The sequence below is a fragment of the Tupaia chinensis genome, unplaced genomic scaffold (assembly GCF_000334495.1).
Source record: "Tupaia chinensis unplaced genomic scaffold, TupChi_1.0 Scaffold150006_1, whole genome shotgun sequence".
Taxonomy (NCBI): domain Eukaryota; kingdom Metazoa; phylum Chordata; class Mammalia; order Scandentia; family Tupaiidae; genus Tupaia; species Tupaia belangeri.
Genome location: NW_006209847.1, coordinates 468,855 through 481,548, shown reverse-complemented (window position 1 = coordinate 481,548; position 12,694 = coordinate 468,855). Strand labels below are relative to the sequence as shown.

The window sequence follows — 12,694 nt, the reverse complement described above, 5'->3', positions numbered from 1 at the left end:
ATACAAACAGGTTCCCCGTTTTTTTTTTTCCTCCTGCAACTTTTTTTTTTTTTATATTACCTAACATTCATTCTCTGAGCATCATCACAACTTACTAAATGTGGTTTCCCATCTAGGATAAACTGCATAGTGGCTTAATCAAGACAATTTTTGAAATTTAATCCTCACAATAGTCCTATGAAGTAAGCAGTACTATTGTACTCATTTTACAGAATGAAAATTCAAGTCCAGAACAAGCTAGGAAGGTTGCCTTATTATATAAAGAATTAATAAGAAATATTTTGGGGCTTAAGGCATAGGTTGAGTCATTTGAAATAAGTTTAGGTAGGTCAATGGTCAGTGGAATATAGGCAAAGAAAAGAGTTTGAATAAAGTTAAGTTCTGGAGAACCAGAGCAAGGTGTTTGGAGAGAATATAAGAAGTCATGCTTAATAGTTTGATTTTGGAATCAGACTAGGGTTGATTCTCTTCTTTTCTACATGACAGTTAAATGACCTTGGGCATTATTTCCTGTGTGTAAAATAAGGATAATACTATTACCTCATAGGATTATTGTGAGGATTGAATGAGATGAATGAGATAATATACGGGATGAATTACTTAAGCAAGAAGTACATGTTCAATAACTCAGTCATCAACCGTGTTGCGTAGGCAAAAGGTTGTCAGTGAAGTTTTTGAATATATATCAGGTTGAGCTGACAGTCAACATAGCTTTCTGATTTAAATAATAAATTCAGAAAAGATATTAATTGGATGCAGAAACAACTATTATGAACTGAACCGCATTAATTTCTCTAAATAATTTTTCTTTTAGGCTCTGGTAATAAAATAAAATATCATAGAAAGGCAAGGCAAAGCATTTATGAAACATCTTCACTTCTTAGACAGTTTCTGCATTCAGAGTTCAGGGTCCCAAATGTAAAGAATCACAGATTTTTATAGGTGAACTTTTATCTGGACCCAGCATTCATTTCATCTGTAACATTCCTGTCAAACAGATATAGAATATATGTTGAACAAACCCTGTTGACTGTTAAAGAAGCTGTTAAAATAGATCATTCTACTTTTTGTCAACTTCAACTATTTAAAAGCAAGTTTCTCATTATAGAGACCTAAAAATCTCATGTTTATCTAAGTCCATAATACTAACCTCTGGATCCATGCCATCTGATCACCCGACTTAGCCTCCCACCCTACGTTTTCTACAAAGTCCCTCAGCCCATTGGATTGTTTGTACATTGAGATCTTGAATCTTCTCACTGTCCTTGTTCTTCTTCTTTTAATGAACTCTCATATGTCATCCTCTCTCAAAGATGGAGCTCAGTATATGACCTTTCTTCTTGAGCAATGTTCACAATCAGGAGTAGCAAAAGGAAGCTAAAGACTTAGGAATATGCAGTGCGGTAACTGAGGTGTGTCCCAAGTCCTAGAAGTGGAGAAGGTTTAATTAAATATACATGGAGATGCTATGTCATGAAGACAGAAGTCTCCATGGGGTAGGATTTGAACTTGAATGATTAGTCATTTCTGAGTTAGAAGAAAATTGCATCAATCTACATATTTAAATGTACAGAGATTTAAGAAAACTACAGCATGCTAGAGGTGAATAGCATTGGAATGGAATAGCATTAATTGAAAGAAATGATCCATTGATGCCTGCAAATATATGAATAGATCTCATAATGATCACACTGAGCGGGACCAACAGTTAGCATAATGGCTATGTTGCTGAACTCCCACATAGTCGATCGTGGTTCAAGTCCCGGACCCTGTGGCTTAAACTCACACCAGGTGCGTGTATGTGCGTGCCCAAGATCCAAAGAGGAAAATGGAGGAGAAGGGATAGCGGGGTGGCCATAACCCCTGGGGGGTGATTTCTTGCTTTCTATCTCTCTGTCTCTCTGGCGAGTGCACACGCCCTATAGCAAAAACCTCTCCAAAAAAAAAGAAAGAAAAAAAAAAAAAAAAGAATCATGCTGAGCTTTAAAGCCTTACCAAAAACAAGGTACTAATTCTATTTAAATAAAATTCTGTAAAATGCAAATTAACCTATAAGTGACAAAAAGCAGATCAGTGATTCCTGGCAACAAAGAAGAGTGAACAGGATGAAAGGATTATAAAATGGCAGAATTAAACCTCAACGATGATGAATATGTTCATTATTATGATCATTTTAAGGTTCATGGATATAAACATATTTCAAAATTACCAAATTGCACACCTTAACTATGTGCAAGTTATTGTGTGTGAATTATAGGTCGGTAAAGGTCTCATGGAAAAGAAAGCATGAGATGATGATTCTTTCAGCCTGTACATAGCTTCCAGCAGTTTACTAGTGATAGATGGCTTCCATCCTTATACCTCCTCTCTGTGTGAGTCATAGAACTTACTAACATATATATGTATATATATGTGTATATGTGTATATATATATATATGTGTGTGTATACACACACACACACACACACACACACACACATATATATTTCTCAGCCATTTTTTAATTCATAAGAGAAGGATCACAACAAAGTGTGGAAAATATCTCATGAGGGCAGGAAACAATCAGTTTGATAGGAGGCATGACTCTTCCAAAGGAGGAAAGTTCTCAAACGGCACTGGGAAATCTAATTATTGTAAATAGCATAGTAACCCCTCTGGATACTTTGGAGAAAAACAAAACATTTTAAATTTCTAAACTCCTGAGAACAGCAGTTAGCATAATGGCTATGTTGCTGGACTCCCAGGTAGTCGATTGCAGTTCAAGTACTGGACCCGGTGACTTAAACTCACACCAGGCATGTGTGCATGCGTGCCCAAGATCCTGAAAGGAGAATGGAAGAGAAGGGATTGAGACACGGCCATCCCCTTTGGGGGGTGATTTCTCACTTTCTATCTCTCTGTCTCTCTCTGTCTTTCTGGTGAGTGGCATGTGCCTTATAGCAAAACCTCTCAAAAAAAAAAAAAAAACTCTAAAGTCCTGACTTTGTGTGTCTGTGTGTGTATGTGTGTGTGTGTTTGGGTGTGTGAATGTTTATTTTCCCTTTCTGTCTTTCTACTTAGAATTAGAGGGTTTTTCTAAAAGAATAATTTTTTTTGTTTGTTTTTTTTTTTTTGGGTTTTTTTTTTTTTTTGGAGAGATTTTCACTGTAGGGCGCGGGCGCTCGCCAGACAGACAGAGAGAGACATAGAGACAGAAAGCGAGAAATCACCCCCCAGGGGGGATGGTCACGCCGCAATCCCCTCTCCTCCATTCTCCTCTCGGGATCTTGGGCACGCACGCACACGCGCCCGGCGTGAGTTTTAAGCCACCGGGTCCGGGACGCGAACCACGGTCGACTACGTGGGAGTCCAGCGACATAGCCATTACGCTAACTGCTGGTTCCCTAAAAGAATAATTTATTTAATTTTATTTATTCATTCATTTATTTTAATTTGGCCAAAGATACACGTAGAGAGAGAAAGGGACAAAGTGAGAAAGCAAGCCATTAGATCCGGGACTTGAACTGTGATCGGTCATGTGGGAGTGCCCAGTGCTCTAACCACCACACCATCCGCTGGTCCCTGGAGCTTCTTTTAAGAAAAGAATTTGAGTCTTTACCATCCATTGCCCAGCATAGTTCCTGGTACATACCTGTGTTCAGTAAGTGCTGGTTGGATGAACAAATGAGTGAACAATGGATGACAACTTGTATGCTACAGAACGAAATTCACGACAGAAGGAACACTAAAATTTATTTATTAAAATATAATTGGGAGCATTTGAATGCTGTAGGCAATGAAGTGCCTACCATGCAAGAAGGGAACAGTGAAATGGCTATTCTGGAACTTTTTTCCCAGAGCACCTTGTAAAATAAATGAAAATAAACTGGTGACTCATAGAACCTTGCTTCTGTGTTCTGTCAAAACAAAAAAAGGCTATCCTGGGACCAGCAGTTAGAGTAATGGCTATGTCGCTGGACTCTCATGTAGTCGATCACGGTTTGAGTCCTGGACCTGGTGGCTTAAACTCACACCGGGCGTGTGTATGTGCAGGCCCAAGATCCCAAGAGGAGAATGGAAAAGAAGGGATTGTGGGGTGGTCATACCCCCTGGGGGGTGATTTCTCACTTTCTATCTCTATGTTTCTCTCTGTCTTTCTGGGAGTGCACATGCCCTATAGCAAAAACCTCTTCAAAAAAAAAAAAGAAAAGAAAAGAAAAAAAGAATCATGCTGAGCTTTAAAGCCTTACCAAAAACACAGTATTTGCAAAAACAAAAACAGCAAACAAACAAACAACAACAACAAAAACTGGTTCTTCAACTAAATGAGTTGCACCCTGTTGTAAACAGTTTCCATTTCTCATGTGAGCTTCAGACAGAATGCATTTTCCAGTTTACCAGCAATTTTGCATCATTTTCTTGTAAACATTGACTTGTTCAAATAATTTCATCTAATAATTATAGAGATTCCTTACCATGCACTATTCACCTGGAATTTGTTGAGCCTGTTCCGATTTATAGCATCTTATGAAGTCCTTGTAAGAATGCTTGGTTTCATGGAGACTCTTTACAGGTTCAAGCAACAAAAGAGAGCATTTTACTTTAAATGTACAATATGCTATAATGGTGTTATTTTTCAAAAAGAGATGTTGAAAATGGGAAATCATATTCCTGAAAAAGATGCATCTTGGGAATTAAAAGAAAATGCTTATCAAGATTTTCCGCAACTGGGACCAGCAACTGGTGTAATGGTTATGTCACTGGACTCCCATGTAGTCAAGTGCATTTCGAGTCCTGGACCCCAGTGGCTTAAACTCATGCCAGGGGCATGTGCATTCTTGCCCAAGATCCCGAGAGGAGAATGGAGGAGAAGAGATTGCGGCATGGCCATCCCCCCGGGAAGGTGATTTCTCATTTTCTGTTTCTCTTTCTCTCTCTGTCTTTCTGGTGAGTGCAAGTGCCCTATTATAGCAAAAACACCTCAAAAAAAAAAAAAATCTGCAGCACTGTGAGTGCTGTGTGATGTCCTAAGATGTCATTGTAAAGAAGGGTGAAATTATAATGCACCTGATAGCAAATGGGAAATAAAACACTGTCAGTGCTGTGGTTCTAGTGGAAGACATGTAGCCTGTTCTTCACTACTATCATGGGAAACAAACTGGGAGCATTTGGAATGTAGAGGTATTATCTACAATTCAGTTTTCCGAAAATCTTAAAAACACTCATTATCCAACCTTAATGTGGGGATTACTACTGATTTCTTGCGGGAAGTCATCGTGAGGATTACTACTGACTGCTTGTTGGAAGTCATCACCTAAGCTGCTCAGACAGTCCCCTGGAGCCCAGAGCAAAGATCTAATAGGGCGAGACAGAACATTTATGAGATATCTTAACTACACTGATAGAGTTAGGATTATAAATTTAAAAACAAAAACGAGAAACCTAAAAGATTATGTATCAATAAAACCAATGTCTGGAATAGTGTCTTAAATAGATCCAGAAATCAAAACTTTAACCCTTCATACACAATAGAATTCATGTGTAAATGAAAATAATAATTTTGGAAGAGAACATCACAGATTATAGCAAGAATTTCTAAGTCTCTTAATACAACGTCTTGAGAATTCATCATTGTTTGAAGAATCCTTGTCAAAGAAGTTGTCTCTAAATTCTCCAAACTCTAAAAGAGAATCTTTAATATGAAGTTGGCAAAATGCTTTCCATTTCTTTGGTTCATGGTGGTCTTCCACTTGGTTTCCTTTCTAAAACTTTAACTGCCTTGTTTATGGACCAAAAAATGCTCAACTAATTTTGGACAATGTTTCAGACTTCAATGTGGCACAATTTATAATCACGATAAATACGTTAACAAATATGGCTGACTTAATCTCAGTAATAAATGAATGCTATAACTACTTAGTGTGTATTGGATGTCTAAGACATATAATGACATTAAGTGATAAGTATATGTTGGTAAAAATACACTTGTCAACAATGTAATTATGAGAGTCCAACCCCCTTTGAAAATTTTAGGGAGAATCTGAAAACTCTTGGTGTTTTGGAGAAAAATCAGATGTATCAGAAGCATTTTTTTCCCAGTCTTTTTCATAAACTTGAGAATCTTTCTGCAAAAATCCTTAGTGATCTTTTTACAGTATGCACATTATCTGATGTACAAGCTTTGGTGCTTGGAACAGTTACTTATAGACTGCTGAGGATTGCAAATCTGCAACAATACTTGAAGACATTCTTGTTTTTGTAACTGGTTGCAGTTCTATTTTTCCTGCTGGATTTAAAACTAGTCTTTCTACTGAGTGCCTGCATATGAATTTTCCTGTTGGAAACAAGTGTAAAAACGGCTTAGCCCTTCCAATCAACAATACCTATGAAGAGTTTCAAGAAAAGATAGATTTCATTATAAGAAACACTCTAAGACTAGAAAAGAAAGGTCTCACTACATCAGACACAAAATTGTTCTTTGAAAAAAGAAATGCTTCGTTATAAGTTGCTATTAATAATTTTCTGTTTTAGAAATCTGTTTCTAATCACTTCTAAATGATTTTGTGATCCTTGGCTCAAGAAAAATTATGATATAAGCATGGAATGGGCAGACCATGGCACAGCGGTAATGCAATGCTTTCCTGAGGCTGACCCACTCAGGAAGGTTTTAGGTTCATATCCAGAGAGCTCCTTGAACATGCCAAACACATGTATGCCTATGATCTGAGCTGATTAAAGTTAGGGGTGGATTGCACTATAAAGACACTGTTGAGGGTCTCTCTCTGTCTCTCTCTCTCTCTCTCTCTCTGTCTCTCTCTTTCTCTGTCTCCTTCTTTCTCACTTATGAAAGAATTAAATAAACTTTTTTTGAGGCCTTTGCCAGAGAGCACGTGCACTCACTGGAAAGAGACGGACAGTGAGAAGGAAAGTGAGAAATCACCCCAGGAGGAATGGCCGTCCTGCAATCCCTTCTCCTCTATTCTTCTCCTGGGAATTTGGGCATGCTCACACTCATGCCTGGCATGAGTTTCAAGCTGGCAGGTTGAGGACTGAAACGATGGTCAGTCATGTGGGAGTCCAATGAGTTTCAAGCTGGCAGGTTGAGGACTGAAATGATGGTCAGTCATGTGGGAGTCCTCAGTCATGTGGGAGTCCATAGGGTTAAATGACTTGTCTGAGGTAATTCTGCAAATAAGTAATGGACCCAGGACCTCTGGTGGAGTTAGGATTTAAAGTCAAGTTTGCTGAATAAAACAACCATGCTCTTCTACTACATCTTCTGGTACTTAGCAGGAACATTCAAATTTACATAGAATTAATTATCACAGTTTGAATTTGAAATAATAATAAAATATGATAAAAATTCTTTTTGTTTTCTATAATCAATCTTAAAGGAATAGAAATGCAGTATTTCTTTAGAAGAACTATTAAAAATGTTAATTTTTGGACCAGCAGATGGCATAATGATTATGTTACTGGACCCACATGTGGTTGACTGCTGTTGAGTCCTAGACCCAATGGCTTAAAACACACACTGGGTACGTGTGCATGCATGCCTCAAATTCTTAGAGAATGGAGAAGAAAGGATTGCAGTGTGGCCATCCCCTCTTGGAGATGACTTCTTGCTTTCTATCTCTCTGGTGATGAGTGTACACACCCTATAGCAAAAATCTCTCTCTCTCTCTCTCTGAAAAAAAAAAAAGGATTTTAGTTCTTTGAGGAAATGCTGGGTATATCTTACCTAAATGAAAAACAGTGATTATGAACTTTAGCTCCATTGTATTGTGTAGGAATAATGGAGAACTTCCATTCTTCAGACACTTAATCAGATGTTTTATTCAACTAATGATGTTATCTGATAAACTGTTGATGTTCCTTACTGAAAATGTCATCTTTCAGAAGATAAAAGAAGTGATGAATGAAACCACAAATGACATATATGTAGAGATAAAAGGAAAGAGAAATAGAAGTGATGTCATTAGAGAAGTGCATTGCCAACTGTCTGGTCAAATGAAGAGAACAGATGTCTCCCTGACACAGATCAATATCTAAGTTAAACATCTAAAACATTCATTGTGCATTGCACTTCAGATGGATTCCACTGAACCGTCCTCAGTAAACCTACCCTTCCAGTTTCCCTGCTTTATCCACAGCATACCTGATTAGTGTTATCAAGGGTAGTTAGGGAAATTAAAAAGAGAGTGATGATTGGTAAGTGTGATATTTACTTTGATTCTTGACATTTGAAATTGAGATGATGAATAGGTTTATAGTAAGAAATGCTAGGTGCCATACACAATGGTACAGCAGGGATGTGCCATGTGGATTTGGCTCTCAGGTAGACCCTACCTGGACATGCCATGTGCATAGACTCATGGTCTTGGCTGGCTGAAATGGATAGGGGGAGGACTAGGGTGTGAGACTCTATTGAAGGTACCCCTTTCTCTTTCTCTTTCTCTCCCTCAGTAAATAAATGAAAAACACAAAAAATAAAAATCTACTGGAAAAATATATAAGCATGGAACACTTAAGAAAGTTGATGATAAAGATTTTGGAGATTATATATATATATATAACCTCATATATATATATGAGAGAGAAGGATGTAAAATCAAAGTTTTGAAATAAAAGAGGTCTCTAGGGAAAACAGCATACAGAGAGAAAAGTGCATCAGGTAGCAATTAAAGCTATTACACAAGGAAGCGGGGAAATATAAACATGTTCAGGGAAAGTAAAGGTTTTTGCTGAATGAAAAACTATTGGGTTTGATGCCAATTAGCACACATTTTCTAAGTTAAGAATTCAAGTATTTGGTAAGACAGTAGCAATGAAATCCCACCTAGTGTTATTTCAAATTTTGAGAAATTACTTGGACACACAGAAACGTTACAATTCATTGAGGATGTTAAAGACTAAAAGCACACATATCCCACTAAAAAGATGCTTCCATGGCCAGTGATACCATCTTAGCTGAATATATATGCTCCTGAAAGGAGCTCTGTGGTCCTTTAGAAAAACTTACTTTCTGGCAGAATTTTGAAAACATTTTTGGTGTTTTAAAAAAACAAAAGTCAATGAGCAAACAAGCAAGTAGGACGAGCAGTAAACTCTCATTTAAAAATCTGTACACTCAACAGAACGCCTTTTCCCAAACTTTCTAAGAGACAGGACATCTTTAATTTGAGCTGGAACAGCCTGTGTTGCATATTTCTTAGGCCGCTGACACAGAGGTCACAGATTTGCTGTGGGACAAGTTAGAGTCACTTACATATTCTCCTAAATTTAGATGTGCCCTAGATTTTGTGCTGAAATGATGAGAGACGTGGCAATAAAGTGAAACTTTGCTGCCTTTATTATTTTCTACTCTCAGAGTGGAAAAAAAAAAAGATAAAATAAATTGTACTTAAAGAAACCACTGAACTCATCAAACTCTGCCTCTTTAAAATGATTAAGTCATTTAATCCCCTAACCGGCCTGAATGGCTTTCTGAGTGGCCTTGTGGCATTTCTTGAATAGCCTTTCTTAGCAGGCAGGTAGAAATATATATAAATGTGAGAATAAATATATATGAACTGCAATGCTGTTCAGTATGTATCTTTGGTATCTTTTTTCAATTCCCCTCAACACCCCCAAGCATTCTGGACAGTATTGCTCCAGTTGGAGGTATAACCTCTTCCCACAAAGCTTACAGGCATGGCTGCAGTGTCACAGGTGGTAGGGTTCTGCTCTGAAAGTCAAGAGGCCATAGTGGAGACAAAAGTTTGGATCCCACTTGCACTTGTGATCCTGCCTGTCTGGCTGGGAGACTGAGGGGAGTTGTGGCATGAGGAGACGCTGTTATGAGGACTTACCCCATTCAATGAAATAAACAGAAAACAAAAAGTACAATTAAAGGGAACCAGCAGGTGACTTAATGGTTATTTGCTGGATTCCCACATAGTTGACCATGGTTCGAGTCTCAGATCCGGTGACTTAAAATTCACACTGAAAGTGTGTGCATGCATGCCCCAAATTCTGAGAGGACAATAGAAGAGAAGGGATTGCACATGGCCATTCCTCCTGGGGGGGGGTGACTTATCACTTTCCGTCTCTCTATTTCTCTCTGTCTCTGTGGCAAGAACATGTGCCCTATAGCAAAAATATCTTTAAAATATGCAATTAAAGAAGCAAGATAGAATTTTGTGAAAACCTTAACAATTAAACATTAAAACAATTCAACCAATAACAGACATCTTGGTAAAAGATCACTCTAAACTAAAATGACTATTTGACTTTTAAGATATTATATAACAATACAGATCTGCTAATCTGGCCTGTCGAAAGCTACTCAAGGTTAAAGAGTTGATTCCCTCCAGTAGGATTTCCCTAGTAACTCTTTTTTCTGTTCCTGTTTCAGGGGCATCTTTGGCTCTCATCTAGTTACTAGATTCTCACTTTCCATAGATAAGCATCTCTGCAATTTGTTTCATAGTAAATCCCAGTGAACATCAAATAATTAACTCCAACTAATCCTTCCCAGCCATATGCCTCAGGTCACACGTTAATCCAATGGGTAATGTGCACTATTAAAAGGCCTTCCATAGTTATTAAAGACTACCATATACCCTACATTAACACATTCTGGGGACATAAGAGAAACACATCCTCTGTCTCCATGGTGTTTTCAGTCCAGAAGGATCAATCTGCATTCTCTGATCCATATAGGCATAATCCAGGTCTACACTGCAGATCAGTGGAGTCTTATAATAGCAAAACAGACTTAGAGAGTAAGAAAGAGATGCAAAGAAGGGAAGACTAATGAGAGTTGAGTATTTCATAATAAAGTATAGTGGCCTAGCTCAGAAAATATCTGAAGATATTTAATAATGACAGCAACAAAAAGAGCAAAGGAAGAGCAGTTAGGTACTGAACAAGAAAGGAAGAGGAGTTGGTTGGCTACGAGGCTTGAAAAGTAGGTGAGCAGGCATGAGCATGATCACAAAGGGCTCTATGAATCCCTTAAAGATTTGGGTCTTTATATGGAGAGCAATGGGGAGCCCAAAAAAGGTTTTAAGTGAGAGAATTAAGCACATGTTAAAAATTCTCTAACATTGGAACCAGCAGTTGGAGTAATGGCTACATCACTGGACTCCCACATAGTCAACCAGGGTTCGAGTCTCAAGCCCGGTGGGTGCATGCCTAAGATCCCTAGAGGAGAATGGAGGAGAAAGGATTGAGGCATAGCCATCCCCCCCCACCCTGGGGGGTGATTTCTTGCTTTCTGTCTCTCTGTCTCTCTGTCTTTCTGGAGAGCACACGCACCTTATAGTAAAAACCTCTCAAAAAAAAAAAAGAAAAAAATTATCTAACATTTTTTAAGTTTTACTTTGGCAGCTATGTGGAAAATGCCTTAGAGCAAGGCAAGAGTGAATGTGGGGCATGAGTTAGGGGCCTGAAATGAGGCTAGTTTAGAACAGTTCATAACTGTAGAAGTGGTCAGAGGAGAATAGAACATGGTGGCTGACTGGATGTGAGCAAAGGTAAATAGCGATAAGTCAAGAATGAACTTTGGGTGATGTAATCAACAACTAAGGAGCTTGCTCCCATCCTCAACTTATTTCCCATACAGCCAAAATAATAATCCTTTTAAATATAGGTACAACATTTTAGTTCCCTGTTAAATTCCCTCCAATTAATTGCCATTCTCCTACAAGACCTCACATGATTTGCATCCTTTGACCTCATTCCCATCTGCAATTATTGCTCCTGTTTCTTGTCCCTCCGTCTTTGTTTATTTTCCTCTGCCCAATGGCCTTATTTTTCTTTGAGTTTGTCAACTAATTACCTGTAAAGATCACCCTCCTAATATCCTCAAGGATTTGTCCATCACCTTATCAGAGAGGCCCTCATTAGCAACCTTGCCTGAAATAACACTCATTCATTTTCTCTAACCTTATCCTGGTTTGTTTCTCTTCTCAGTCTTCATTCAACTTGATTGATTAAATATTTGCTTGTTTATTGTGGATATAAGCTCCTTGAAAATATGCACTTTATTTACGTGCCTGGTGTAACAGCTATGTGTGGAATACAGTATGCACTTAATTCACACCTGTCAAACAACTATAGATTTTGTTCAGCACTTCTATTCACTAGTTTCCTCTTTTCTTATGCCGCTGACCTTTGTAATCCTAGTGGAAAGTTCTTTAACAAATCTCCACTAATTCCACTTTCCAGATTAACTGATACCATCCATTCCCTCTACATGATGGGACATCACAAAGGGCTCTATGAAGTTCCAGATGTCCAGAAAACACAGAACTCTCACAGCTATTAGACTATTTGCTAGCATCTTCATTTTCTTCTTTTACCAGTACATCAATAGCTTTTGTCCCTAGTCTGTTTCTACCAATTGGACTTGTCAATCTCATAATATGAAGTAATTTATTATTATGTAGATCAACATAATACCAGAATAAAAGGAAGACTTTTTTTCTGTGAAAACTAATTTTAATATGGAGAGACTTGAAAAATAGGAGTTTTATTTTAAAACATTGTTATTAGCTGTCATATTTAAAAGATTGACAAAGAATAATGAATATCCAGAATTACTGACTGAGTATGTTTCCTATATATGCTAAAGTCTTATTCTATTTTAAATATGTTCAAGTTGGAAATCCTTTTTTATTAAGATAATTCAGTTTTAATTTATTTTTATCACTTTTTCTTCATGATCCAG

General features: G+C 37.7%; 1 pseudogene; it reads left to right on the top strand.

The window, feature by feature from the left end:
- Nucleotides 1–591: 591 nt before the first annotated feature.
- Nucleotides 592–6,483, top strand: LOC102475962 (G2/M phase-specific E3 ubiquitin-protein ligase-like; annotated as a pseudogene).
- Nucleotides 6,484–12,694: the final 6,211 nt, after the last annotated feature.